This window comes from Miniopterus schreibersii, assembly GCF_964146895.1.
Source record: "Miniopterus schreibersii genome assembly, chromosome: 3".
In the NCBI taxonomy this organism is placed as follows: Eukaryota; Metazoa; Chordata; class Mammalia; order Chiroptera; family Miniopteridae; genus Miniopterus; species Miniopterus schreibersii.
The window spans coordinates 35,532,868-35,559,890 of NC_138103.1; the positions used below are offsets into that span (position 1 = coordinate 35,532,868).

At 38.1% G+C, this 27,023-nt stretch overlaps 1 protein-coding gene across 10 annotated transcripts in view; it reads right to left on the minus strand.

The window, feature by feature from the left end:
- The window catches only part of CSNK1G3 (casein kinase 1 gamma 3), an 84,213-nt gene extending 63,346 nt beyond the window's left edge, over positions 1 to 20,867 (minus strand). For 6 of the 10 annotated variants that reach the window (XM_081132714.1, XM_081132708.1, XM_081132715.1 and 3 more), the window contains exon 1: positions 20,386 to 20,757. The gene's annotated coding sequence lies outside the window, so the exon portion shown is untranslated. Of the gene's footprint in view, positions 1 to 20,385 lie in introns of all 10 variants that reach the window. The other 4 variants (XM_081132713.1, XM_081132706.1, XM_081132710.1 and 1 more) reach the window with 3 other exon arrangements.
- Positions 20,868 to 27,023: the final 6,156 nt, after the last annotated feature.

Below are 27,023 nucleotides of genomic sequence, written 5' to 3' on the forward strand. Positions count from 1 at the left end.
TAAAATCTCTTCAGTTGCCTTTTGCTGAGCACTTACTATGCTAAGTACTTTAAACAGATTAACTCACCAGTTCTCACAATCATAAGATACTACTATTACAATCCCTATTTTTACCAATGAGAAAACTAAAACTTAGAGAATTTACACCACTTGGCCAGCATCATAAAGTTAGAAGGTGGTGGAAAAAGAATATGATCACAAAGAGTAGTATTCCTTAGATCATATTCTTACCTCTAGTTTTTTTCTTGTTAATTCTCTGACCTCCCAAAGTCTGAACTGTGCCTTTTTATTGAGATCTGCAGCGTAAGTCAGCTCCTGCTTGCCAGCCTATATTATAAGTATATACAACACCTCAATGCTGCCAAATCCTAATTTGAACCAATCTGAGGGTGCAGTGTGGGGACCCATCAGTCAACAAGCCCCATTCAAGTACATAGGGTTCCAGGACACGTATGAACAGAAAGACTATCTATACACACACATCAGAAAAGACAAATCATTAATCTACAAAACTGCAATGTGTTCTTACTCTACTGTGGTAATATTAGATTTGGTATATCTATTATCAATAAAGGGACTTAGAAGGAGACAAGAAATATTAACAAACTTTTCGAAAATGGGACAAGTTTTATTCTCTGATGCCAACATATACTCCTTCCCACTTCTCTCCTCCCCATTTTCCTTTGGAACTTTCTTTGGTTTCTTTAGAGATTTGTTTTTGTTTTGTTCTTTTACATAGCAGGTAGTAATAATAGCCTCCCTTCCCTTTTTCACTGCTGCTTACCATTTCACCTGATTTCCTTTAGGAAGCCTTTCTGGACTTCTGTCTGGCCAGATCAGCACCTTACTCAGCTGTGGTCTTCTCTGGCACTTAGTTTGGGCATTAGCTTATTTCATTATTTCATCTGTCAGTATATGCTTCTTTTCTTCCCATCTTCCAAAAGTTTGTTAATATTTCTTGTCTCCTTCTAAGTCTCTTTATTGATAATAGATATACCAAATTACTTTATAAATACTTAGAAACAATCTGTTCTAAAAACTAAATAACATCTGTACTTTATTTAAAAGCCAACTTTGTTATAGAAGAGTATGAAGGGCAGTTTACAATAGGCACACACACTACAAAAGGACTGAGAAATCAGAAGGAAAGCAAAATAACGTTAGAAATAAAACTATGTAATACTAATTTATAAAATTAATACCATGCAGTTCAGTACCTGCACCTAAATTTATTTTCCTGCTTTCTAGTAGTCAGTTAAAAACAGAAATATAAGTAGATACAAGAGTCAGTGTCTATTTAAATTACACCAGTTGCTAAAAAGCCCACAAATAATCCTAGTATTTATTGTATTATATCTACAGGTGCAGTCAATAGTAATAAATAACTACAAATTTCTCTTAGTTTTTTTTAAATTTTTTTTTAATCCTCACCCAAGGATATTTTTTCTATTGCTTTTCAGAGCGAAAGGGAGAGAGAGAGAGACATCGAGAGAGAGAAACATCGATGTGAGATACATTGATTGGTTGCTGTCGGGGCAGGGATCGAGCCTGCAACCAAGGTACGTGTCCTTGGCTGGAATCGAACCCAGGGCCTTCAGTCCGTGGGCCAACGCTTGTAACCACTGAGCCAAATTGGCTAGGGCTTCTCTCAGAAATTTTAAATTCAAACTTACAAGAAAGAAAATGGAAAAAAACAGCTTGAAAACTTAAAAATTAGGCACCCATAGAAATAAGAACTACTGAGAGAAGAAAGTTTCACAGAAATATGCCTGGCTTATAATTTCTTATAACACAATAAAATAATGGCTTAAAGAAATCTGACTTTTTATAAGACATACTACCTGTTAACTGAAATCTTAAACCTTCCACAACCAAAAAAATGAATATGCATTTAGTTAATATGCATAAAGCTACATGAACATGCATAAATGGTAACAAGACATTTATAAATTATATTTGATTCTATAATTATTCTCAGCATACTGACTTATTAAAGTATATATTAAAGAGCCTAAATTTATCAAAAGGATGTAGTTTTAAATTGTCCTGAGAATAGATGAACAAATATGAATAATCAAATGCTTTTCTTTCATAAACAATTACAACTTTGCTGCAGTAATGTCCACTAATAAAGATAAAAATGAGCTGCTAAATACAAAAAACATTAGACATAATCTGATTATATGAGTAGAAATGTAAGCCACTGGCATACTTCTAATTTGATGATCACTGATGAATCTTCAAAACATAAAAAAGAAAATCAGATTTTCTAATCTTCATGGCCCAGTAATTTAGGATATTACAGAGCCAACTGACCTCCTTTAGGTTGCAACTACATAAAACAGACTAAGTAGTGTGAGAACATATCAGTATAGTATGTTCTGCCTCTTAAAAAACCACCCAGAGCTAGCTAAAGCTTTCAAGTAAACACTAATGAGCAGTTCTAAATTAAAATATATATAGACATATATAATTAATACTCTACCTAGCTTCTAAATTATTGTTGCAATAAATGTAGAATTGTTCTATGTACCTATAACATATAGTAAAAGTTTCTGTAGGTATCTTTTCACGTTCAGCATGTTATTCAATGTTCTTTGCAAATATAAAATTATCAGGGATGGAAATTTAAAAAATAATTTTCTTCACAAGTTACTTGTCAAAGCATTGATTCTCACTGCTTTGTTATCTCAGATGGAAAAGTCCATGTTTAGTATATGAAATGACCCATTCACTGTTTCAAATGTCTTGTTCAGTCTCTATAAAAATTACATTACAATACATGTCCCTAAGATTCTCCTAAATTAAAATGAGTAAGGATATTTGTGATGTGATGGCTAGTTGTTACATCACATGCTTCTATTAGCAGCAAGTGTCCCAGTTACTGGTTTCTGGCATGAGCTCGACTGTGGTTGTCTAAGAAAAGACTAAACACTTATTTTTAAAAGCTAAATCGTTAACTGTAATGTCAAAAATAGAGATCAATTTCTCTAATTACACACTACAGAAACTTATTTTGTCTCAGAAATATTAAGTAACTATCATCTACAACACATTTTTGAAACCTGATTGAGGTGATGTCCCTTGTATATTCCTATTAAGATCCACCAGTTCAATTAGAGCAGTGTTCTCCACACTGTGGATCATGAGCCATTAGTGGGTTGTTAAACCAATTTAATAGGTCCCAAGCAGCAGCATTTTTTCAATGAAATAGTTTTGAATAGAAAAGAAAATGGAGTACACATATGTAATACAAACACTACTATTTAATGAGATTTTCTTAGGTTCTTTATATGAATGTATATGTATCACTAGGTCACAATGTAAAGTACATTTCTACAGGTTGTGGTAAATTTATTTCCATGAGTTGTGGCCAAAAAAGTGCCTCTAAGTTTGAAAGTAACTTAGCACAGTACCAAAACATACTATATTATAATCAGTTATAACTAAATTAAACTTTAAATGAGAGCTTTTATTAAAAATCTAAATTTTCTTAATATTACATAAATATTACTGAAAGTCTAATTAAATAAATTTTCTAATTACCCAGGTCTGACTGTTCTCCAGTAATTTGGATCTGACTGTTTCATAGGTCCTCAAAATGTCTTCTGTGCCTCCTCTTTTCAATTTCACTGGTGAATTTATACTCCCATTGACATACCCCTTTATCATAGCTAATGAGTCTCAATAGTTGAAAGGACGTTTAATTTGAAAATGTCCAGCCCCATTAGTATTTATTATAGTATATACGCCCAGAAAATCATAGATCATCCACATCTTCTGCCCCTTTAAGCATGATGGGAATCAAAAATCAAGTAGAGGCCATACTAAATTTATATTACTGAAATATTCACCATACCAATATCTATAAGCAGGTCATGCACTATCTATAAACATAAACTTGATTACAAACCCCAATCACAGGAACGATACTAAATTTAAAATCCAAGCCACAAAGGAAAGCCATGTTCTTTTGGGGGGCACTTACTTTCATTCAACAAATACTGAATATTTACCTTGTACCAGACACAGTACGAGGTGCTAGGGATAGAGCAATAAACTTGCCCCAGAAAAGGTCTCACCAAGCCTCTTAATGACTGCCAGCTTTCTGTAGCATATTTTTATATAAAAAGAAAAGAAAAAAAAGAAAAGATATTCTTCTGACCTTAGCAAAACCAAAAACAGTTGATGTGCAATAGTTAGGTTCCATAAAGTTATTGCAAACACTGAAACAGCAGTCACTAAGCCATTGCTCCCAGGAAAAATACAGAGCTAGGGTCCTGCAAGCCTCTGGTCACATTTTCATAAATTAATCAATACATAACCTTGTTTTAATGTGTGTCTCTGTTTAAAGACACCTTATTTAATATATATTGCTGAGTCATTAACATTGAACTCGCATCCAACGGCACTGTAATTCATGCCTGAACCAAACTGATCTAACAGGTATTTTCTCCATAAAGCACATCGAAGCCTCTTTGAATTTAGGAACTCTAAACAGCACTTTAGCACTACATTTGGAGGCCATTTTAACCCTTTGCGGTCATATTAAATTTGGACATGGGTGTCGTACTGGTCGGAATTAATTTCCATTGAAAGAGCAGTGATGCATAACATGCAAGATTATGAAGGATAAACAAGATTTATGAACTGATACATGAATGAATAGAGTTAAGATTCATACGGTTCCTTGCTGTGGTGGCTGAGAGCAGACATACAACCGGAACGGTAAAAAAGCTTTGGTGGCTGAGAGTAGACAAACGACCGCAAAGGGTTTTAAAAGGCAAAATCACTCCCCAAAAAGCACTAAATAGGCCCCAAAAGTAGAACAAGAAGGCAGAGCTTCATCACCTTGTTCAACTTTAGCTGGCAACATGCACATCAGGTGACAAATTTCTTGCCATTCTGCGCATGACATCTCTGTGAATGACTGGGAAAGTCAGGAATATAAATTTTAGCAAGTAGACAATTTGCAAATATGGACTTTGGAAATAATGAGGATCAGCTCTAATACAGGGAATTTTCTCTTTAAATGTATTCCATCTAATAAGAAATTAAAGAATTCAAATATAATCACTATGCAACTCCTAGTGAATTTAATGGAACAAGGCAAGTATCCTCAATTGCTGCTAACATCACAAAAAGAGAGGCAACCTTTGATCTTCCTTGAGCATGGAAAAAAAATTAAAACTGAATCTGATCAAACCTCTGCATCTCACTACCAATTTACAGGAAAGCCTGGGGACAACGCTTTTACTCTTTAACTTTAAAATGTCCTCAAGGTCAGGAAGCATATTTTATTCAACTCTGTCTCCCCATTATCTATTATAATCCACAGCACACAACAGACATTGGTTAAAAGGTTGCTGACTGAATGAGCAAATGAATGAATGAATGAACTAATGAACTACCTCTTGTAAGTTTAGGAATGTAATTTATATGATCATCCTTTTTTCAAATAGAGGAAAGAAAAAGGTATGAGCAGGCAGGCAATTCATAGCTCCAAGAGATACTACTACAAGAAGTGGAATAACACCTCGTAAATCAAAGGTCATTTATTCCATAATTTCAACTCTCCAAAACATAGCTATGAGCCAGAAGAAAAAAATTTACTAAAGGGGGTCACAAAATGCATATTCTGTTCATTAAGCAATAAGAGCCCCTAAACTCCACTTTAATTTTAAAATAACGCTAGTAAGTTTATACTAGAAATCAAACTTAAAATGGAAAAACTGAGGTCAGTAATAAAAATATGATAGAGAACAAACAATTTTATATACCTCAATAAATTCACAGACATCAATGCATAACAGCACTTTATCACTGATGTTCAGAATGAGAGCCCTGACGCAGCAAGACAAGACCTGAATGTGTTTAGAAAACACTGAGAAAATAGTACTAACTTATAAAGTTTATAACTTAAAAAAAAAAAAAAAGTAAGAAAATATTCTAGTATAAATTCAATCTTCTAATTTATCTAACAGGTCATTCATTCCCTGATAATGACAGATAAGTAAGAAAGTATCTCTGAAGTACATACTGTCTCATACATGGTTCTTACAAAAGAGTTACATTCTTTCTTCTTAAGTACACTGGTAATTTCCTAATTTATAAAAATAATTAGAAGTTAACAGTCTAGTGTAGGCAAAGGTCACAAATGCAAAAGGCTCATTCAAGGTTATTAATGTTTGGGAATTTTAAATATAATGCTAATATTGCCATTTCTCATCATTAAGGGACTTAACTGAGTAACTGATAGTAAATCATAAATAACCAAGTTGTCTTCTACAAAAATTCTAGAATGAAATAAGTGATAAAAACAAGAGTGCAACCATTTCTCTAGAGGAAAGATTTCCTTCTGGCCAGTTTAAACCAAGAGAATCCTTCCCCAAATTAAGTGCTGTAGCCTGAAGACAGAGACACAGAATTTATCCAAAGGCACCTTAATCCCCAAATGAGCACCAGGGTTAAAGTCCTAGTCTATTGTTGTTGTTTTTAATATACAGCAATCAGGGTTGCATTACCCGAGCAAGAAACAGTACTTCCAAAACATACTGAAGACTGCATTCACTGAAAAGTGAGGCTCCCCTAAATCACTATCTCCATCTGATAGACCTCCAGCAATAAAAACATCATGTTCAGAATTAATGTCACTGTCATGATATTCTGGTGTGCAATCAAACAAACAAGCAAATTACGAAAAAGTCATTCAATATAGCCAATTTAAGTTTTAGGAATGGCATATTACTGACACTCTTCTACACTGCTGACAGGAATGCAAAATCGTACAACTACTTTGGAAAACAGTTTGGCAGTTTCTTATAAAGTTAAACATACACTTGCCATATGACCCAATAATTCCAATCCTAGAAATGAACACTTAGATTCACCAAACAAAAAACAAAACAAGAAAACTGCACACAAATATTTGTGGCAGCTTTATTCATAATCACCAAAAATTGGAAACAATGCTTCAACTGGCAATTGTATAAACATGCTGAAGTACATCCATATACTAGAATACTGCTCAGCAGCAAAAAGAAACTACTGATACCTAGGTACAACAAGAATGAATCTCAAATGCATTCTGCAAAGTGGCAGAAGCTAGATTCAAGAGTCTACATACCACATGATTCAATTTATATGATATTCTGGAAAAGAAAAAATTATAGGAAAGGGAACAGATCAGTGGTTACGAAGGGCTGGGAGTAGGAGAAGGGGCTGACTACAAAGGAGCAGCATGAGGGAATATTTTGGGGTGATGGAATTGTTTTGTACCTTGATTGTGGAGGGTGACTTTTAGTGTATTAAAATTTAAAAACAAAGAAAAACTTTATATAAAAATGTATAACAAAATCATAATTAACTGAAATGCTCAACAAATGGAATATTTCCTTTAAATTGTCTGGCTGGCCAATAAGTGCATTTAATTTCAACTTCTGCCATTAAAAAAAAAAAACTTTCTATAATTATTTCTTTATTTTTAAGCCTAGGTAACTATGTCAGATGCTTGTGTTTATTATTTTATTTAAATTAGGACCAATTTATTGTTTGAGATTTATCTCATACAACTGTGATGATGCAAACTAAAATGGTTTGGGTGCAGATGGTGCCTCAGAGGAATTTAATCAAGATCAGTCCATGTCAAAATTCTCCCTGATTTAAAAAAAATGATGAAATGATTAACCCATGCATTCGACAAACAAGTAATCATTAGAGGCCTAATATGTGCCAAACACAGGAAATACAAATGGGAAAGAAGACAATCACAATCCCTGGCATCACATAACTTAAACAATAATATAAAGTGTGATACATACTTCGAGAGAATGATAGTGCTTTCAGAGCACAACAGCAAGTGTACATAAACCACATAAGTGCTAAATCTCCCATTAGGATCTTTACCTTAAAATGCCTGGTATCTTGGTGAACCCAAAAACACAGCTTAAAAAGTATGCACCACAGTGCTCACTACTCCATTACCGTCAGTGTTTAAGGATGGAAAGAAAGCAAAACCACATTCACAGAACACTATACCTGAACAAGCAGTACAATAATCACTCCCCTATAGTAAGGTCCTCTTTAGGAAAATACCGTAATGTGCAGATTTATTTCTGTCACTTTTTCAACAAGCAAGGCATTTTCCCGATACAGAATACCATAATTATGAACTTCTCTCCTTAAGGAGTATTATTTTAAAAGAGAGGGAAATAATAAAGAAAAGGAGAGGGGGGAAAAAAAGCTGAGAGGATGGGGGGAGGGAAACCGAAGTAGGTATAAAGATTTTTGCAGTGAAGTCTTAAAAACAAATTAAGGAAGTTTAAGGAAACTAAAACAGAAGCACTGAACCACACCCCTGCTTCTTTCTGTTATGAAAAAGGAAGCCAAGATATGTAAAAAGAGGGCGGCCTGCAGGTGCTTTGGCATGAAGTTATCATGTACAGAGGTAAAATTATATAACCCTAAGGACTAAAGACTGTGTGATGAATACTCAGCTCCGCCGAAGTTACCTGAAACTTTTTCCATCTCAAGCATCCTAATTACACAATGCTTCTGGGACCCCAACGGGGCTCACTAGCACCAGGGTTAATAACTTGGTGTCAAAAAAAACACAGAAAAGCTTTCAATAGCTATTAAAGAAACAAACACAGATGAAAAGAAAGTGCATCTTGGTATGTATGTATTTACAAGGGGAAAAAAGCAAAAGAAATTTACCGAAACTCCATCTCAGAGGAGTAAGATGCTGAGTAGTTTCCATCAAGAAACAAGGGGTAGAAGCAAATTAATGTGTTCCACAGTTCCTTTTCCAAAATCCTTGCTGTCAAACATGTCTTGGAATTCAGAATTTTAGGGGGTTTGGACAGGTGATAACAATGTGCATACACCACATATTTTGTAACACCCTTAGAGAAGGCAGAACGGCACACAGAAGTCTAGGACAATGCACTATAATCAAACATTTACGATTTCTGCAGTGAAACCTACAAATATATGAAATAAATACACAATATTTCAAAACAGGTTTTGTGAAAAAATCTATTTCTGCCAAACATAAAAGTAAAATTTGCTTTTCAGAGCATCTGAAATGTCAGAATTGTTGATAAGGAATTATGGTCCTGTAAAACAGTACCTATTACGCCATTACTAACTGTATGTGCCAAATGTTCTGGTAACCTCTTTATCATGGTACTGACTTTACTGTGGTATTTTGGTGAACTCAAACTACTTCTAAGTCTTCCATAGGTTCACACATAACATGTCTCTAAACTCTAACCACTCTTAAATTTTTATATCACAAAATCTCCTACTAAGGAAGTTTGCAAAAATATAACCCTTGAATTTACAAAACTTCCCAATATAATTTTGCCACCATGCAAAAAATGTTAAATTGAATGAATTTAACATATTGAATTCATAAAGTGACTTGCTCTCATTTTGTCAGAAGAAAAATGCTGTAACTAGTAAAGGTGTTCCTGACTTATGAAGCAACATCAAATGAGTCACAAAAAGGATTCTGGTTTGTCATAAGTGACAAGATACAATAACCATAAAACTCTAGTATCATAGTGCATTTATATGTAACTACTCACTGACTATGTACAATATACTATATATACAATATACCAAAACTAAAGTAAACTATTTCCACTGAGGGGAAACAGACATAGTTCCTGGTAAATAATGGTAAAAAGAGTAAAGTGGTAGAAGTGCAGTTAAGCTAAAAAAAACCATTAAGGCCCCTTCCGTCCTCATGTTACGTGAAAAATACAACTCAATGATACTATAAATATGATCAATATAACCTAAAACTAAAAACTTTTGATGAGCAACAATTCTTCTTGCTTTCTTATAACTTAAATTTAAAGATATAATTGTTTTTACCCCTTAAGTTTCTTAAAATTTCCAGGGTCATCCGAATTGATGCCGTAATTTATTCTTGATAAATTTCCCTTTAACAAATTTTGCAAACGTCAAAAATCCTCTAATTTTGATGCGATGCTTATCAAAAACTGCTAATGAGCAATGAACAAAGTGGACTCACTAAGGATTCTGGGTATGAAACTATAAAGAGAAATCACTTCATTAACCTGATGCTCTTGCAAATATTTTTTAGGCATTTTTTGTCTCATCTTCACACCTCCATTCCCGATTAAAAAGAGAACATAAAAGTAAAAAGAAGTCATTTTTCAAAAAAGAGCTAACAGATGTGTATAAAGAGGAGAAATCAGTCATTTTCAACCCTGGAATCACCTTACAGATCCTAAAATATAACATTAGTGCCCTGGCCCCATCCTCAGATTCAAATATAAATTAACATGGGTAGAATCCCAATATCTATTATTTTTTTTTAATTTATCTTTATTGTTGAAAGTACTACAGATGCCCCATTTTTTCCCCTACTGATCCCTTCTACCCGGCACCCACCCCCTGCCCCAGGTCTTCAACACACTATTTTCTGTGTCCATGGGTTATGCATATATGCATATAAATCCTTTAGTTAATCTCTTCCCACCCAACCACCCACCCCTGCCTTCCCTCTGAGATTCCTCAGTCCAGTTCATGCTTCTATGTCTCTGGATCTAAGGTCCCCCAGGAAAAATATTAATGTGATGTCAGGAATCAGAATCCCTGGCACAAGTGCCTTTTCCATAAACCCTTTTCTCTTACTTTTACTAAGTGGTAGCACTCCCGGCCTTACAACAAGGACTGCAAGCATTATATTTAATATTGTCCATTTTTCTTCTCTCATTTACTTTACCACAGGAAAAAAAAAAAATTACTGCCCTGGCCAGGTGGCTCAGTTGGTTGAAGCACTATCCCATACATCACAGGGTTACAGGTTCGATTCCCAGTCAGAGCACATACCTAGGTTTCGGATTCAATCCAGGTCACGGAACATATGGGAGGCAACCCATGAATGTTTCTCTCTCACATTGATGTTTCTCTCTCTCTTTCTTTCTCTCTCCCCCTCCGTTCCTCCCTCTCTCTCTAAAATCAATAAACATATCCTTGGGTAAAGATAAAAAGAAATTAATTTTCAGCTGGAAAATTTTAAACAAGTGCATATAGTAAAATTTATTTTAACTTAATTATCTCATCCCCAGTGTTCAGGATTTTATTTTTCAGTTTTCAAAAGACAGTCTTCATTTATAGGGTATTTAGATAAACAGCAGAGCATATAATAAGCATACAATATGCATTCCAGTTATCAACTTTCAACAGATTATCAGAAAATATCAAAAAAATGATTTTAAAAGGCTGATTACATTTTGATATTTTATTAACTACAAATACTTTGAGAATCTCAAATATATTAAAAAATTAGCCCTGGCCAGTGTAGATAAGTGCTTAGAGCATCTGCCTGAGCACCAGAGGGTCTTGGGTTCAATTCCTGGTCAAGGGCACGTACCTGGGTTGTAGGTTCAATCCCTACCCCAGGCAACCAATCAATATGTCTCTCTCACATTGATGTCTGTCTGATTGTCTGTCTCTCTTTTTCTCTCCCCTGTCCCCCCTTCCTTCCACTCTCTCTAAAAAAAAAACACAACAACAAAATCAATGGAAAAAACATCCTCACTCCTTTGGTGCCCTGACACTCATATAACAGAAAAAAGACTCAGTAAATAATCTTTCACATTTAAATGAAAACTGGCATTACAAGATTCCACATCTTTAAGATTTACACTTTTCTCTTTGTTCATATTTCTTTCAGATCCCTAGAATAAAAGGAAAAAATAAATAATATCTTACTAAAATATGCATCTATAGCCCTGGCCGGTGTGGCTCAATTGGTTAGAGTGTTGTCTCATACACCAAAAGGTAGCGTGTTCAATTCCTGGTCAGCGCACAAACCCAGGTTTCAGATTCAAACTCCAGTCAGGGAGCATGCAGGAGGCAACTGATGTTTCTCTCTCATATTGATGTTTTCCCTTTCTCTCTCTCTCTCTGTCTCTCCTCCCTCCCTCCAAGATCAATTTAAAAAAATGAATCTACAAACACCGGTTGTTTTTCAATGCCACCAACAATTGATATCTACTAGTTTCACTTCCAAAACAATACTAGGCTATTTTTGCATGCCAAATTAGTATTTTACTAAAAGGCCTTGTAGGCATGTATTTGCATACCATAGGACTAGTGGAATAACGGGAATTTTCTCTCTTCTCTCCCTATTACATTACCTACTACATTTGCCTGTCATTTGAAAGTCTTCATTACTAGAATATAAGATAAGTATTTCACAGAAATAGAAAATAAACATGACACAGGCTGGGTGTAAGGGAAAAACCATTTTTCACTTCCTTTTTTAAGTAAAGGAAACTCTGACTATAACTTTGACTCTAATATACTGTACTCTAATATACTGCCAAGTATGCTACCTCAAGTCAAAACCAAGCAAGTTTAAAAAAAAAAGATAATAATAACAAAATATTCAGAACTCTACCACTTTTATATAGTACACTGGGATCAAAAGATATCATATATGATGGCCAATTTCAACTTTAAATTTTAAAGTAAATAATTTTAGTAAGTCTAATTTTAAAAATAAATACAATTATAAAGTATCTGTGTATTTGAGGCACACTTTATTCAAACTAATATACATGACAGCAGAATTATAGGTTAAAAAAATCAACTGGAAGAAAACATCCCACATCCCAGGATTCCACTTTCTATACTCAAAGCAAACAAACAAAAATTTACTATTTTTCTGATGGTAAAAATAATACATAATCATACCTGAAAATCCCAATAATACAAAGAAGTATAAAAAGTATAAAAGTAAAAATCATTCTAATTTCACTACTTACAAATAACTGTCATTAACACAAATATCCTTCCAGGAGATGGATGGCTTTATTCTGTATATTTACAACAATAACTGCAACTGTTATAAGAATTACAATTACAACAATTAATTCTATACATTAATTCAGTATATACACATATATGCATCTCCATATGTATGTGTGTATACACACAACACAAATACATATGCTCTTTTACATATACTGAAAGCAGAGAAATCTTTAAGATAACAACTTTCATGAAAATAAAAATATATATATATATATAGTTCCGAGCACTCACTCTGTTTCTGCATTTTCACTTAAGCAAGCCATGTTTGAGGTTACTTTGTGTGTGTTGTGTTGTTGTTGATGATGATAATGATGATGATGACTGCTTAGGAGAAAAATAAAGATTTGTCTGTTTACTTGTTTTACTTAAAAAAATAAATAAACCATCTGACCACAATTTTACATAGCCTGAGAATACAGATATCTGCACTAAAGGTAACTGTCTGGCTGATTTGAAGAACCAGCCCATGGTCCAGAGCAAAAGAGCAAAGGAAACAATAGGTTTTCAAGGCCTCCCACCTCTTGGTCAGAAAGAGCACAGCTCTAGCACTTAAGGATATGAGAGATCTACTTTCCTAAGATTCACTTCAATGCTAAAATTCTGTGATTCCCCACCTCCCCATTCTCCCATCATTCGTTCATTCGTTCATTTTGTTGTTCTCAAGATATTTAAAAACCTTACTTTGCCCCCTATCTCACTGAGATTCCATGATTGGGAAAAAACCCTTTTTCGGACTGACAAACTCCCATTTCCTCCTGCACTTATTCTGTTCTAGTTGTGATGAATAAAGAAATCTGCTAAGATCAAAGGCATGGGCAATTTGGGGTGAGGAGGGAGGGCAGCAACTCAGAAAAAAAATTAAATAAATTTACAGATACAAATTTTTAATTTGAAGTTAAAACAGCTTTATGAGTTCCATGGAATACATGTATTATCTTACAACTTAGATAGCAAATTTTATTGATTCAAAGTTAGTCATTAAGAAAATTAGTGTTTTAGCTCCTAAAATACTCATACCTGAGCATATTTAAGATAGTAACATAGAAGCAGCTTTCTAATCTTTCATGTTACATTTGTACAATGCTTTAGAGTTCAAAGTGCAATTACATGCATTATTTATTTTCATTCTAAAACAAACAGATGTAGTGGTCACTATTGATTGTCTCTCAAACACCCATTCCCCCATATTTTTCCTTCCCACTATTTTTTAAAATATCCTCCCTCCACTATGTAATTCAGGGAAATGTAATATCATCCCCAACTGCAGGGACATATCCTGATTAGTAGAAACCAACCATGATAATCCCTTTCCCCTTGTCCTACTTGGTTCGGAAGTAAATGTACATGACCTAATTCTGGTCAATAAAACATGAAAAGTATGATGGCAGGCTTGTGCAAAAGATTTCCTGGCCAATGCCCATCTAGGTGTGATCTTGCTACCAGCCTGAGGATGAATCTGACACAAGGAAGAGCAAAGCCAAGAAAATCATAGAGAGGCAGACCAAAGCTCTGAAAAACCAGCCCTACCTCCACGTCAGGCACTGTAACGTGGTGACACCCAGAGAAATAGTATATCCCATCTACCTTTCCTTCCTCAACCTGAACCTCCTTCTCTCACACCTAAAAGTCCTCCTTTCACTTGGGCTGAGCTAGGTAGGCAAGACAAGGAGGGTAGCTACTATCAGCTTTTAGCCAACATGCTTTGCAACAAACACAGTGCTCCTGGTACATATCAAGGGTATGGCATTTCCTCTTCCAAGGGGAACATTTCCTCTACCAATTCACTCCAGCAGTCCCTTCTCAGGTTGAGAGCACACTGGAATTATAAAACGGCTTCTCTCCAACCCGGAGGCTGTATAAAAGCTGAAAAGTAAGCATGTGAAATCAGACAAGGGATCGCATCAAGAAGTATTTGAGAACTACAGACTGATCACGTGACTAAACAATTCACTCTGAGGTATGAATGACTATAAGTTCATGAAAAGCAAGATTTCTTTTTTAAAAGAGGATGATACTAAATAAATCTCCAAGAGAAAGTATAAAGTAGGTGACATTTTAGAGGCAGATACTCTCTTTAATATATTTTTATTGATCAACAGTTCTTAAGTTAGTTAAAAAAAGGGAATCATTAAAAAACCTACAGACCTTAAAATTTTTATTGCAACTAAAACGTAAAAATATACATTCACAAGACAATCTTGTAATGCAAGGCACATAAGGGTCTATGGATTGTAGCTCTGTTTTACCTTTTTCTAAAAACCACATCCATAGTACATCACCTATGACTTCCAATTTCTGTTTCTTAAACATGGAAAGACATCTCACAAACACTTGAAAGGAGACAGAATCTTTTTAGATTTTTAGGGGTTTTCCCCCCAATCATTTAAAGTTATTTCTCCCACACTTATTTCAACTGTTAATTAATTTTAGCTACTGACCTGTTTTCAAAGTGGCCACTGATTCTCACACACTTTTTTTTTTTTTTGCCTTCACAGTTCACTGAACAATGTTTCATTAAACTATGTAATGACAACATTAAGTACAACTGCCATTAACAATTTGTTGGGCATAAACACAAATAATTCTTGGTAAGTATACAGTAACTGGCTGGAATAAAGTTCAAGAACAAACTAGAGTTGTCTAATGTCATTCAGTGATGTAGAAAGAGCATCAAGCAGTAAATGAATGAAGAGTATCACTTAATCTTTTGCGTGAGTTAAAAGAGATACATCTGTAATAGTCTGTTCCTAAAAGTCTTTGCTTATTCTACCCACCAATCAACCCTGTAACAACTCATAGATATCAGTAACTTCTGAATCTGCTTCTAAGATTTATACAGTGCCTACTAGGTGCCTGGCACCATACGCTGGCACTTCCTATGAATTTCCTCAATCTTTTTTTTTTTTCCTAAGATTTTTTTATTGATATTTGGAGAGAGAGGATAGGAAAGAAAGAGAGAGAAAAACATCGATGCGAGAGCTGCCTCCTGCACACTCCCTACCGAGGATCGAGCCCTAAACCCCGGCATGTGCTCTGACAAGGAATCCAAACAGCAAACTTGCAGTGCGCAGGATGATGCCCAAACAAATGAGCCACACATGAAATGGGCCTGGGTGAATTTCCTCAGTCCTGATGAAGAGCATAATCACAGAATAACCTCTCCCTTTATTTAATTTTAAACATTTGTTGGGTTTTTGTTTTGTGTGTGTATGCGTGTGTTACTGTTGATCCGTCCTTGAGATGGCTACACACCAGACGGAAAAGTGCCCTCATAGCTAAAGAAAGTAGTTCAACACAAATCAGCTAAATAAATGTAATAATTTTAATACAACTAAAATCTGACATTACCTCACTATAGAAAAAAGCATTAGAAGTTTGTGTTTTTTAAAAAAAGATTACCTAGCATGAGATTTTAACTAATGCCAGTGAAAGCTATAAAAAAATATGGATGTGGTTTAGCCAGATGTGGACATAACTTCGCTATAGATTTTCATTAAATTAAATTACAACTGTGATATAGCATTAGTAAAGAAAACTATCAAAATGCATAGAGTCTTATCTACCAAATACATAAATACTTCAAGTTCATCATTAAGAATTCTTCCTGATAACCAAAATGATGAGCAGGGAATGGCACGTGAGATTATAACCAATCACTTACTATAGCTTAAGAACAAATCACCTCACACCTTCCTAAGGTCCCACAATAGGGGGAAACACAAACATTCATAGTTCCTAAGTCTCAGCTTTGAGAAAGGGCCTGGAGAAAACATGGCTAAACAGCAGCCTCCACTGTGTCTCTAAAACTTACCTGTCCCCATGTATCTCTCTCATTCCATATATTCTGAGTAGTTCAGGGGCTCTCCAAAGTCACTTCATATTAATATACACACTTGATTTCTACATATTAATCACAAGTATAATTCTGTCCTGTAGATCAGCTCAAAAGTAATACTCTGAAGTAGCCTAAGTTACTAAAACCATACCGTCTCCTCCTACAGAATCTTTACAGTTAGAGAACTTCAAAGAAATTATATCTTGAAGAACCAACACCCAGACACATATTAACACCACCAATCAATGCCACTAAGTGTAAACTGCTTGAGAAAAGAAAGGAAGATGGAAGATTAGAAAAAACAGATCACTGGTGGTTTCAGACTTTGAAGTCAGAAATAAAAAACTAATCTAAATATGTACTGTGCTACTTTCAAGAATAAAACAGGTTGCTTAAACTCTAGAAGACTCTGTTTCCTACAGTCAAAGCAGGGGTTACACCACCTAACTCAGAGTTGTCTGCACAGTAGCATTTATGATCCCTATACAAAGTAGGAAATTAAATTGTAACAGGTATAGTTGCTATTGGGAGGTTCAAAATAACACAATTTCAGTTACAATGTAAGTCCTTTTTGAAGATGAAAATGAAAATAGCAAAAATCATCAAACAATCTTCCCTGTAACATGATTCTGCATGGACTTAAACACTGGTGTTGGGAGGGTAATATTTTTCTAAGCACTCCTATGATAACAAGTTTGGGGTTAAATTATTTTAGGGTCATGTGGTATCTAAGATGACTAAAAACTGTATACATATTTATCCAGAACTGTATAAGTTTCTCATTTTATCATCCCACTGTTACAGTCAATTCTCTTTGTATGTAGACTCCTTATATTTCACTTTAACTGTAGTAAATCTCACCTTCAAATGTATTAACAATAATGTAACTATCCAAAGAACTGTATTTTGCTTTGTTATTTAATATTTCAGCTTGTCCTCTATTTAGTTTGATTAATCCTTTTGGCAAGCCCTTTGAAACTAAACAACCACCTGTTCCATTCTGAAAAAATCTGAACCAATAAACTACATCAGAATAATGGCCCAGTCCCAGCATGGAGGGGATTATGGAGGGGACACAGAGAAGTAAATGGACTGCTGCTTTCCATTTATTCCTGAGTCATATTTTTACAGTCTGGATTTATTTCATGTAAAACCAATTACCAGGTCACCAGACACACCCATATTCAAAGGCAAGTAAAGAAATATTGTAAGGCATGTATGAACTGTTTTAGATTTTATACTTTTCTGTTTTCCTCTATTAGCATAAATGATACCAAGTTGACTATTCTGCTATAATTTCCTTCAATTTACTATCCTCATTTGCCTTACCTACTTCCTATCATTGAAGACTCTATACACTTGGACCTTCATAGCTCAAAATGACTCATTTTTAAATACAAGGCATACGGGATTTCCCTGGCCTGATCTCCACCTACTTTCATAGCTTCCTCTCCCACAAAGACCTCCTGGCACAGCAGCCTTATGTCTAGCTCAACAGGCCCAATAATACCAAACCACATGCCTGTGCTCAGGCTGTTCCCTTCACCTAGAAAACTACTCCATACACACACGGCCCCCACTTTGCCCATTACAATAGTTTAAGGCCCAAATGGAGTGTTACCAGCTTTAAACTCATTCATAACTCCCTGCTCAAAAATTAGTCACACACACACATACACATATAAACATACACACACACACCATGCTTCCATCCATCTAATAAAGCCCACAGGAGTTTTGTGTTGCAGTTATATCTGTGCAAGTCTGCTTCTCCCTTGAAGGCAGCCACTGGGTCCCATTCATTTCAGATTCTACCCACTCTTCCATCCTCACCACACAGTAAACTCCCTTGCACATATTAAAGGTCCAGGTTGAACTAAACTATCCTTGATTCTAATCCCAGTCCTTTTATTTGAAGGAATAAGTGACTTTCAAGTGAAGGTTTTATTAATAGTTAATGCTTGCAAATATAATGATGAAAACTTAATAATTACAGAATGCATTAGTTTTTATGTTGATTATCGCAGAAGAGGTCAATGAATGCAATAAATCATCAGTAAAGATAATAATTTTCCAAGAGCCCCCCAGAAGTATCATACATATCAACATTAAAATTAACCGTTCTGTGCCCCCTTTAATAAGAACTACTTATACCTGATGCATATCCAGAAACGCAAACTCCCTGAAAGCAAATGTGTCTATACACTCTAAAGAATCTATGTCAGAGCCATGGAATTTATTTGATAACATCTTTCTTCCAATGCCCATAAGTGTCGTTTTCATTTTTTGTGCAACTTTTATAAAGGCTAATGTGTACAAAATATGAAGATAATTTATCTTCGCTCAAAATACAGTCAGGGCAAAGTTTGGGAATGACTGTAAAGTACACTAAGGGCATCTCTTCACCCCCTCCCCACAAAAGGCTATTAAGAATGTCACAGACCAGATCTAATTTTTGGTGGAAAATATTTTCTTAAACTGGCCTCAGATTTAATTTTAAATCACTTATTACAATTTTTGTAATATTTTTTCCACAATTTATTTACTTATAGAGAAAGCAGGCATTCCTAAAAAATATATATACATGGCTTTAAAAATTAGATTTTTTTTATTTTAAAAAATATTTCAACTTATAGTTCAACATATTTTACTCTCTGTAGGCAAACGTCATTCATATCACAAGTGCAAAAGCAACAGAAATAAAAATCGACTTATTTTCGTAGCTTATTAAAAACCAGGTTGTTTTAAATTTCCCAAGTGGATGTTCTAAAACAAAAGGTTAAAAGGGGGTCAGTCACTGCCCAGCCTTGCTCCTCATTACACCGGAGTTGAAACACTCGCACAGTGTAGCAACAGTAGCCATCTCCCACACACACGCTCTCTCCCACCCATTAACTTTTCCTCCTTCCCCGGGAGAACTAGAAGGGTCGTCACACAGACCTAACTCCCCCCACCCCACCCCAACACACTCCATCACCACCCCGCGGAAAAGCAACGCGGCCGCTGTGGACCAAGAGAAGCGGCGCTTCTGTGTCACTTCCCCTGCATGTGGGATAAACAAACGAGCGCCGTAACAGTAACCATCCGAGTAATTTTGTTACTCCGACTAATCCCTCGGTTAAGTTTTGAGCTGAGTGAAAAGCTCTATCACACAGGTAAATCCCTGGCCCCCTGCCTTGAAACAAACGCCCCAACGGGAAGTTGACCCCTGAAATGAAGGCTGGCCCCCGACACCTCCTTCCAGCAGACCGATGCTTCCTCCCTCCTGCCCGAAACCCCCACTCCGAAGGTAATTGTCTGGACACAGCCGAGGAGTGCTGGGAACTGCGCTCCCGACCTCCAGACCGCTCCCCACAGCAGCCCCTGCCCTTCCCAGCTCGCCCACCCCCCTCCCGTCCCCACTCGTGCCGACCACTCGGGCAACTTCTGCAGCCAGCCCGGCCCGCCGCCCGCGGCCCCCTCCCTGCCCGCCGAGCCCTCGGCGCCCTCGCCCCCGGCCGCGGCCCCTCCCGCCAGCGCCACAGCGCCTCCCGCCGGGTCCTCGCCCACCCTCCTCCGAGGCCCCCGCCCCCGCCGCACCCCACCCCACTCAGCCCGGGACCCCAGCCCACCCAGGAAAAAAGGGAGTCGAGGCCACCAAGAGGCTGCCGCCTGGCCACACGGCCCGGCGCCAGCGCGGAGGGGGGCTTTACCTCAGAGGCGCGGCCGCGAGCGGCGGGGTCGGTCCCGGGCGCGGGCGGCGCCCCCGGTCCGTCAGTCAGCGGCGGAGGGGGCAGCGGCGGCGGCACATCACACCCGCGAGCGGCCGGAGGAGGAAAGCGAGCCGCGCAGGGAGCGAGCGAGCGAGGTAGGGGGGAAGGAACGAGCGAGGGAGGTAACGAGCTCGGCTCGGACTAGGTCCCTGCACTCCCGCCGGTGCCTCCTACCGCCGCCTCTGGCTGGAGACTCGCCGCCCGGGCCGCTGCTGTCGCCACCGATGCAGCCGGGAATGAATGCACAGCAGCGCCTCACTTATCCGGAGGTCAAACATCCTTCTGCCTCGGGCATCCGGATCGGCGCCGGACCCGGAAGTGAACGCACGGGGGGGCGGGGGGGAATAAAAAAAAAAAAAAAAAAGGAAAGCGTCTCTCTAGCGGCGGCGGCCCCCACGCTGCCCGCAGCAGCGAAAAGAGCCGAGTGGAGCCGAAGATTACAGCGGCTCGCTCGGATTGGTCGGCTCGTCGACCGGAAGAAAGACAGCACGCTCATTGGCTGGCAAGGCGTATAAAGGCCAAGCCACTCCTTCCTGCCTACTTCCTTCGGAGCGATTCGCAGGGCCGAGCGTGGGTCATTGTGTTTCTCTCGTTGAGGTCTGTGAAGAAAAACACCCACGGTGTAGGAAAGCTACTAAAAACTCCGTGGCTTGAGTGAGCAAAGAGCCCAAGGCGCCATTGTGCCGAGTCAGGGCGCCGAGGCTCTCCGAGCGTGCCCAGCCCGGCGCTCCAGGCGCCGAAGGCGCTTTAGGACGGGGCTGAGGGAGCAGCGTCCCTGGTTGGAATCTCCTTTTTCCTAACCCCAGCGCTCTGCCGGGGATTTAGCTGCTCCGTTCGTGAGCTCCAGGAAGCCTCTGAGCTGTAGAATATGGTAGTTACTATCTCAGCTTTTCAAACGAAGCTCCCGGAGTCCAGAGAGGCCAGCCCACTCGAGTCCTCAAGTTGTAAACCGCGAACTGGAATCGGTCCTGCCTGACTCCCTTTCCAGGCCTTTCTGTGCACAAAGGAAGGGCGGCTTCCAGGCCGCCTCTGCCTCGCAGCCGGTCCCCTGGGATGACGACGGCTCTCCCGGGGAGACCTCCGTGGAAATGGGCCCACCGCGAAGACGCTGGAACTTTCAAGTTTTGGAAATTGTTACTCTTACTGTTGCTTATGTCTAAAGCCCTTTTAAAAGTCAAAGTCAGACATTCAGGTATGCATGAAGAAAAACCATGGCCTGGTGCCGTGTTTAAAGATTCACTTATCAAACGTTTTAATATTTTGATACATTCACTTTCTTAAGAAACTTGAGTCTGTCTCACACACACACCCCCCAAAACCTTGCAAGTCTGCAATGAGCCAAAGACACTTTAACATAATGATTTACCTCGTGTTCCCTCTGCGTTACCGCCCGATGGGCTTGCTGTGCCGCCCGGGAGGGGCGGCGGGTGTGCACCCGCGGCTCCGTCTCCCCGCTTTTCCTTTGTGCGCTTTTCCTTTTCGCCTCCGCCTCGCTCTCCCCAGCTGAAGGTTAAGAAGCGACTGTTCTTACCGGTCTTAGAAGAGGAGCGAAGTTAAAAGGCCTGCTTCTGTATTTATCGCGCCACCATCATTCTAGGAGAGACTCAGAAGCAGCTAAGACCGATGCACGCTCAGACTTGGGACTCATTTGCAGAATCAAATGACATCCCCAAGTCCCTGATCGACCCCAGGGCCCGGTACGAAGCGGAGAAGAAATGTCCGCAGTGCCGGGAGCTCTGACTATTGTCACCAACCACTCACAACCGGGTTGGACTCTCTGCCTCGAAACGCGCGGTTGGGATCAAGAACATGTACTCAACCCTCAAAGTTCTGATAAATGGTTAAGAAATACACGGGTATCTGATCAAATCACATTTTTTTAAAACTAGACGTGGGTTGAAGTAAATGTGTACATTTTAAACACTTGAGTAAAGATTTTTGTTGTTGTTAAAGTTCGGCCTCGAAGCTCCATAGACGAAAATTGGCAAGGAACCGAGGGAGGAAGCCAATGAAATTTTCGTATCATTCCATTAACTTGTAAGAAAAAACTGGCATTATCAAAACAGCTTGCCTTACTAAGGGGAAATCCAAACTACAGGCGTCGCAACCAAAACCCTGTCTTGTGGCGTGATGTTTCAACATAAGCAGATCATCATTTTTCATCTGCTCTCGTATCAAATACAGTTAAAATTTTTGAGTCACCCCATGTTTCCCAGCATTGCCACTCTTCAGATATTTATATTCTATGAGTATTTTTTCATGGTTTCCTAAGCAGTGTCACATTTTTTATTACCCATACTTCATTCTGTTGAATTGATATCTCTACAGATATAAGTAAATATTTATTATACCATTTAGGCATGCAACACTGTAATGATTACTTTTTTAAAAAAGATAAAAAGTAACAGAAGCGTTACCCATATATTTCTATTAAAATGAGGGGATAAAGTTACTTCAAAATAACTTTTGCCAAAGACTATCATGAATTTCTTGATGGGGGGGAGGGAACAATTTATCAAGTGGGAATTTCACAACAGAAAGAAAAGAAAGCAAAATTTCTGGGTGCCTTTCATTTCACATCTGAGACTGTGTAAATATTTCAATATCTCCCTTACATCTTTGATTCTGTTTGTATACAACCTTTTTGTATAAACTATTTCTCTCATCCCTCTGAATGCTCACCTTGGCTACCCAGCCCCGCCAACACATGCACCCACAAGTACACAAGCTGGAGAGAGTGTAGGATTAAGGCCCTCAATTAGAGTTGTAAGCAGGAAAACTATTCCATTTCTTTCTTTCTCCCACTTGAAGTCTTAACTGCTTACAGAAAAGGGAAAATGGCCAGCTTTACTTTCCACAAAATGTATGTACCATTCTCTCTCAAGTAAAGCACTTGTAGGACACAAAAATAAAGCATTTTGTCAAAAGAGAAATTTGCAAAGTGCAAGTTTCCAGTGTGCCATTAAAGGCTATGAGAGCAATAACATACAGATTTGTGCTATAAACATTTCTTCCCCGGCCCCTTGTTCATATTATTAAAATACTCTCCTTTGCCACACTTGTTTTGAACAAACTGATCAAGAAATACCCCCAAAATACAAATAAACACCAAAGATTAATCTTGCACAGCAATTTTCAACTGGTGTGCTGCAAGAATTTTTAAAACATGCCGTACCTATTTAGTCAGAGGCACTGACCTCTTTTCCCTTAGGTTGTCAAATAAAAATTTAAAAAATGACAACAGCCAACACACAATAGCTGTCCGGGGTGACTGAATCAAAATTATACCAATTTTTTTTTTGTCAGATTGGCAAAAAATATACTTTTTTTGGTGTGCCACAGAATTTTAGTAATTAATTCATATGTGCCATGAGATGAACAAGGTTGAAAATTGCTGATCTACACTCTGTTTTGATGCAGTGTATTAACACTATGGCAAATCTGGCTGAGTTAAATACAGGTAGATATTTCCCAACTAACAATGTAACAACCAACATTTGTATAAACTCTATATTAATACATCTGATTCTGACAACAACCCTATGAAGTAATATTCCAGCTAGTACTGTTTTTCCTCTGTTAGGAATGAGGAAGGATGACCTCACAGAGATTAATTGACTTGCCCGAGATGATGTAATAAGTGATAACCTGTTAAATAGGAAATACAAAATTATGAGATTAATATATTTACAAATACGCTTCAAAATAAAAACAAAGGAAACATTTTTTCCAAATATTTTGTTTAACTGTAATGGTAAACCTAGCATGGAGGTTTACTGGTTGACGTAGAGTAAGGCCTGAGGCATTACCAATTTCCAATCATTACCAATACTGATTTTTTTCAGTATTAGCCTTAAGATAAACTTGCTGGAGGAAAGATGTAATTAAGGAAAAGTGCGCGGTCAAGTAGAAAGAGAAAGAACACAAAATGAGACATCGTGAGAGCCTCCCAAGCCTGGGAGCAGAGCGACATATTTTACTGCATCCAGGAAAATAACATCTTCGCCAGTCAAACCTATAGTCAAGGGGAGGAAAAGGAAGGGTCCTGGGAGAAAGCCAGTCCAGGCTTTGGGGAAGCTGTCACTCAGCAAACCTTTCCTTCACGTTGTTACATGAGTACAGCTAGAAAGGGTCAAAACACTGGTTTACGCATTTCTGAAAGGATTTTTTTTTTTTAAATATGCCTTTACTGATTTCATAGAGAGGAAAGGAGAGGGAGAGAGAGAGAGAGAAACATCAATGATGAGAGTCATTGATCGGCTGCCTCCTGCATGCCCCCGACTGAGCCCACAACCCCGGCATGTGCCCTGACCGGGAATCGAACCCCAGTCTCCTGGATCCTAGGCCGATGCTCAACTGCTGAGCCACACCCGGCCGGGCTGAAAGGATGAATTTTGTAGGTGGAAAAATGAAAGTACAAGAATCAGAAAACTTTTCTGAGAGGTTTTATTGCATTTTATTATAATAATCTTAAGTAATGTTTAATAAAATCACATGTTAAAGACTCCTTGTCCTAGCTCAGCTGACATAACAAAATACCATAGGATGGCTTAAACAGCAGAAGTTTGTTTTCTCATAGTTATGGAGGCTGGAAATCTGAGCTCAGGGTGGAGGCATGGTCTGATTCTGGTGAGACCAATCATTCAGGCTTTCGGATGGCCTTTACTGGATGCATGCAATCTCTCTCTCTCTCGTCCTCTTCTTAAAAGGGCACTAATTGCATCATGAGGGCCCTACCCTCACGACCTCATCTAAACCTAATTATATCCAAAAGGCCTCATTTCTTAATACCATCACATTAGAGGTTAGGATGCCATCATATGAATTTGGAGGGGACACAATTTAGTCCATAGCACTCTTCAATGTAGAGAGTATATCATCTATAAATAAAAGAGCAGGTAAAGGTTAGATGGGATGTCAATAAGGGAAGACAATCCAACATAATGTTAAAGCCTCATAGAGGAAAAGTATTTGGTCTTAAGATAAAGTACTTCAATAAAGAAAACTGTCTGTAGGGAAAAGTTATAAACACCGTCAAAAGTTGTAAAGGTGTCTTACCAAAAAGAGTGGCTATCTCTTGCTAGGCAATATAAATGTTTGTTTGTTTGTTTGTTTGTTTTTCCATTAGCAGGTTTGATTTGGGCAGCTCCTAAGCAAGTTGGGCTCTCTGAAGAATGCTATGTTGTAAAAAATGCAAGAGTTAACCAAAGCTGTGATTTTTTTGGTAATGGTTTCAACAACAGCTTGAATTCTGGGTAACACATAGATCCAAGGTTTAGAGATGGCTATCGTGATTGGTCTCTGCTATATTTTTCCCTCCCCTGGCCTTCTTTTGCTCCCCATAGTTATATTTCCCTGATACCTACCTCAGGAGCTCATCACCTAGCTCATGAGGCAGATCTGACCAACGCTACGTGTCTCATCAACCCCCGCTCATAGGAATCATACAGTTCCCTGAATGTAGATGCAGAACGCCAAGGAAGAGCTCTGAATGAGAGTGTGGGCTTCCAACTGTGCCATTCCCCTCTGATGTTTTCCCAGTCGACAGCACTGGACTTCTCCTTTGCTTTCCTTTTCTAATTGAAACTGTAGCCTTTCCCAGAACCCCATTCAATGTGAAGAAGGTATAGCTTGGTTTAGGTAATTGTTCACTAGTCCCAGTTTCTGACTAGACCCTAGGCTACTTACTAGACTTACAGGATTACTATATACTTCTTCCGGATAGGCCCACGTTGGTGCAGAAGCTTGTCTGAGCCATGTCTGAATTTCATGGGCCCTTTGGACAGTGAGCAGAGGACTACCTTGTGGGGGTCAGCATCTGTGTCTAATTATGTTTCTTTAGTCTCTGTCATGTTTGGTCTTCACCCCTCTCTTCACCAACCACGACTGCTAAATTCCAGGCATGTCTTCCTCCCACCTGTTCCTATTATGCTATTGATGATGACTGAACAAGATCATAAGGTCAGCAGAAGATAAAAGGCAGGAGAATACCTTAGTTAGAACCCTCACTTTCCATTTAATTTTCATTCTGTTTCTCCTATAATTAGGGTTATACCACTTTTCAGTTTCTCTCTATTTTCCTTCCTCGAACAATTTAAGTAATCTGAATCTCAGTTGGCTCGTTTGTAAAATGAGTAACACCTACATCATATCAATGTCAGGAAGATTAAATGCAGGGATATATCTTTAATGCACTTACTACTGTGTCTGGCAGACAGTAAACACTAAACATATATTCATTGTTAGCTGCCCAAGGACTCCTAGGAACCTGTATTTCCTAATCCTACATGAATGGTAACTTAAATTGAAAATATCAGGCCCCAAGCTATTCCCCAGCTTTCAAAGTCCAAGGCTTACTGAACTAGATTTGTGGTCCTGAGGCAAAACATTTTTTAAAGTTGTTCCAGGGCCCATTTTTCTTGATTTTACCATGTACATTTGGACATTTATGGTGTATTGGCTGTTTATCATCTGTTCACCCTTTCTTAATAGCACCCAGATTTGCTTTTGATGAATTTTCTCCAACTCACTATATTCTGTGACCAGGAGCTCTAGCTTCCTATAGGTATGAAGTGGGG